Source organism: Triticum dicoccoides, chromosome 1B, assembly GCF_002162155.2.
Source record: "Triticum dicoccoides isolate Atlit2015 ecotype Zavitan chromosome 1B, WEW_v2.0, whole genome shotgun sequence".
Taxonomy (NCBI): domain Eukaryota; kingdom Viridiplantae; phylum Streptophyta; class Magnoliopsida; order Poales; family Poaceae; genus Triticum; species Triticum dicoccoides.
In genome coordinates this window covers 64,754,141-64,758,833 of record NC_041381.1, presented here as the reverse complement: position 1 = coordinate 64,758,833, position 4,693 = coordinate 64,754,141, and positions in this window count along the sequence as shown.

The following is a 4,693-nucleotide window of genomic DNA, read 5'->3' as shown; positions in this document are numbered from 1 at the left end:
GAATATGCACAAGACAGTAACACTCACTTGAAGTTGTAAAGAAAGAGTATTGTATCTTTGGTTTGATTTATTATCAACGACCGTAGCATGTTCTCCTCGGTTTCTTCTGCATGAGATGTAACCGTAAATTGATCTATGAGATTTGTGTTAATGAATCCAATATCATACATTTCAGCCTTTCTGCATTCGACGATCTTCAACCTACATAATATAGTGAGGATAATTATATATACATGCAATGAAAGAGCTGAGATATATATAGACTTAATGACATAAGTAGTACTTACAAACAGTAGCAAGTGACCGTTAATTTATCGAGGGCCTTCTGATTGAAAAATTGGAAGAACTCCTCAAATGGAACAGACAACTGCTCAATTCCAATGAGGTCGTGATGATCCTCTTTAACTTTCAGCATCAAAGTATCCTTTTTTCTCCCCTAGAAACTTTCTGCAGGTTTCCATGTACCAATCATGGAATCTTCGCATCATCATTGTTAGAATAGTTCCATCTTTGACGAGAGGCTTCCCGTACTCGTATTTGAATTCGTCCACCTCCATTATATCAAAATGTGCATCATCGTAATCTCCATGATTGGTACCGGGCAAGATCCCTGGAGGATTAGCGACGATATCGCTAGATACCTTGAGCGGAGGGCACGATTGGTTCTCTTGTTCGCCGAGCTGGGGAATTTGTTTCCTAGTTCTTCGTTCTTGTAACCTTTTGTCACTGCAAGTAATTCCCGACCGTTTTGCTTCCTTATATGTCTTTTCGGTAATGCGCTCATAGTTGGTTTGCGGCGGAGATGGTGGTGGTCGCTGCAGGGCATCCAAAGTGCGCTTCGCTTTCACCGGATCAATCTTCTCCTCTGGAGGTCGATGTCTCTTCGCTCTTTGCATTTCAAAGTAGTCCTTCACTTGGGCTTGAAAGATCTCCTCATTTTCCACTGCGGTTATCTCGTATGGTAACTTCTCTAGAGTCTTGAGAGATGGACTGTATTTGTATTGCCTCCCTCCTTTTGCTGTACTGCAAGATGCCGGAGCAGGCCGAGTGGCTGCGACTGTCTTCTTTTGTTGCTTACGAGGCGGAGGAGAAGGACAACGACGCATTGGAGCAGCCGGAGCGGCGGCGGGTCTCTTCCGCCTTTGCTGACGAGCTGGCGAAGGAGGAGGCTGGCTGGTCGGGCGTGCCGGCGCAGGCAGAGTGCCGCCACACGTCGGAGAAGGAGGCGGAGTGCCTCCATGCGTCGGAGAAGGAGGCAGAGTGCCCTGATCACTCGCTAGAGGAGTAGGCGGAGGAGGAGGTGGAGTGCCCTGACTCGCCAGAGGAGGAGGAGGAGGCGGAGGCGTCCAGTTCGGAAGGTTGATGAGCTCCTTCCGCCATAGGCATGGAGTCTTCAGAGTAGACCCCAGCCTAGTCTCCCCTTCACTGGTAGGGTGGTCAAGCACGAGCTCCTGAAATCCCTTCGTTATTTCCTCCACCATCAGCCTAGCATATCCTTCTGGAATTGGACGACAGTGAAAAGTTGCGCCGGGTTCAGTAGGTCCAACAGAGCCGACAGCTGCCTTGACTTTGTAGTTCTGCCATTGCATCATAATGTGGCACTATTGAGACTCCGTGATGGCATCCACGGGGTAGCTAGCAGGAGCTGTAAAGACAGGCTCCAGCTGAAGCAGATCGATAGAAGCCACGCTGCTTCTCCGCTGAGATGGCGGGGTAGCTTCGGGGGTAGCTTCGGCAGGTCGCTTGCTTCGAACTGCTTCTCGTTCCTCTAGCTTTTGTACCCTTGCGTGCAGCTCCTGTAGTTTGCTATGCTCCTGTTTCCTCCTCCTCTCCTGGGTTTTGTAACCGCCTGCATCTGGAAACCCAACCTTCCACGGAACGGAGCCTGGCGTGCCTCGTGTCCGTCCAGGGTGCTCAGGATTCCCGAGGGCCATTGTGAGCTCGTCCTTCTCTTTATCTGGAACGAACCTCCCTTCCTGCGTTGTGGCGATATACTCCCCAAGCTTCGTGACGGGTATTCGCAGTTGCTCGCTCGTTCAAACGCACTTCCCTGTTACAGGGTCCAAGGTTCCGCCAACCCCGAAGAACCAAGTCCTTGGACCATCTCGCCAGTTCAATGTCTCTGGTTCGACCCCTTTAACAAGCACGTCGTTCTCAGCCTTGGCCCACAACGACCGGGCTTTAAGGTAGCCACCTGACCCCGTGTGATGGTGATGCACCTGCTTCGCAGCATTTATCTTGTTTGTCGCTGACATCTTCTTACTCCTCTCTGATGTCTTGTTGGCCACAAATGCGTCCCATTGATCTCTGATCTTCTCATACCGGCCGGTGAGTTCTGGTGTCTTCTTTTTGTCGACAAACTTTGCTTTCAAATCATTCTTCCACCTCCTGAATAGATCTACCATCTTCTTGAGAGCACCGGACTTGATCAATGGCACAATAACTGGATTCTCCGGATCCTCCCCTTTCGGTAGGGAGGAAATTTACCTTCAGCGCATTCCAAAGATCATCTTTCTGTGCATCTTCGACAAAAGAAACTTGAAGCTCTTCCTTCTTATGCTGATTCCGTACCTCGATGCTGATCGGGTCATGTCCCTAACAAGAACCCCGCACTGAGCAGTAAATGCCTCCTTGGTCCGAAGGGGTTCAATCAGTAGGCCATCGGACGCGATTGCTGTGATCGTAAACCTTTCATCCGGGTCCAACTTTTTCTTCGGGCCTCGTTTCTTTACCGAAGTTGAGCTTGATCCGGAGGGCTAGAAAAAAGAAGAAAGACGAGAGTTAATATGTAGATACAAAAACAATGAATGCATCAATTATTTAGTCAGCATAGGCTTAATTAATATATATACCTGGCTGGACTCTGTTCGGTCACCGGAGCCTTCATCAGGTCTCCTTCTTGCACCGGTATTCGATCACCGGAGCCATCATAATCATGTCCTTCCTCCTCTGTTGTTCGGTAACCGTAGCCTTCTTCACCCTCTCCTTCCAGACCACCGCTTTCGTTGAGAAACGACATGACATCACCTCCGTTTGCGATTATGTCCCCCAACACCTGTTCTGCTTCCTCGTCTCGGCCGTGCTCCATAGTTTCTTCAAATACTATAACATGGCAATTATTATACAAACATGACAGATGGATATATTAGTGGAAAACGACCCTCGACCCCTCGGCGACCCTCGACCCTCGAACCCTCGATAACCCTCGAACCCTCGACCCTCAACCCCTCGACGACCCTCAAACCCTCGACCCTTGAACCCTCGACAACCCTCGAACCCTCGACCCTCGACCCTCAAACCCTCGACCTTCGACCCTCAAACCCTCAAACCCTCGACCCTAGCTAGAACCCTAGAATCCTCGACCCTCGAACCCTGGACCCCTCAACCCCCTCCCCCCTCCTCATGTCGAAGTTATCGGGGAGGGGGTATATCAACACCCCCCCTCATGTTGAAGTTATCAGGGAGGTGGTATATCGACAACTACATACCCGATAAAAAATAAGAAGAGGAAAAAAAGAAGAAGAAAAGAGGAGAAGAAGAAAGGATTAGAGGCGAAGAAGAAAAAAATAGAAATTACTATTTTTTTTCTTCTTCTCTTCTATTCCTTTCTTTTTTTCTTTTTTTCTCTTCTTATTTATTTCTCCTCTTCTTCTCCTTTCTTCTTCTCCTTCTCCTTCTTCCTCTTCTTATTTCCTTTTTCCACTCCTTCTTTTTCTTCTTCTTTCTCTTTTCTTCCTTTTCCTCATTTTACTTTTTCCACTACACTAACCTATGCACTAACCTAAAATCGATATCTACTAATTAACAACCTAAATAAAAAAATTAATACATATATGAAAAAAACGTCATATGAAAAAAAACATCATATGCACAAAAAAAACATCATATGAACCCCCACCCCCCTCATGTCGAAGTTATCGGGGAGGGGGTATATCGACCCCACCCCCCTCATGTCGAAGTTATCGAGGAGGCGGTATATCGACCCCCCTCACGTCGAAGTTACCGGGGAGTTATATCGACAACGGCATACCTCCGCCCCCCTTCTCTTCCTTCTTCCTTCTTTCCTAAATATATAAAAAAATTCTAAAAATGAAACTAACCTTAAATGCACTAAATCAGACAACATACATAGATAAAACTTTTCTAAAAATCTATCTTTTGCACACATGAACACATATACACAGAGAACATACATATATATTACATTTTTCTAAATATCATCATATATATGAACAATTTTTTTGGAAAAAAGGACATATAATCAGACATATAGACACATACATATACTCACGCATATACATATAATCTGGAAAAAAATCAGAAAAAGGACATATAAGCAGTAGGGAGGAAGGGGGCGGCGCTGGCCTGACCAAGGAGAGGTGCGGCATGGCCGGGGCAGGGGCGATGGCGGCCTGGTCGGGGCAGGGGCGGCACCGTCGACGGCAATGGGGCGACGCGGGGCGGCGACGGCGTCGGGTCGGCGCGGGGAGGTGATGTACGGCTTCGGGGCACGAGGAAGACGGGCGCGGGAGGGCGGCGACGATGGGCGCGGGTGACGACGACGACGACGGGGCAGCCTGGCGGTGTTGTGGTGTTCGGCGTCGTCGGGGGGAAACTGCGATGATAACTGAAAATTTTCACAAATCCTGTTTATATACCCAGGGCATTAGTACTGGTTCTTGGCACCAACCGG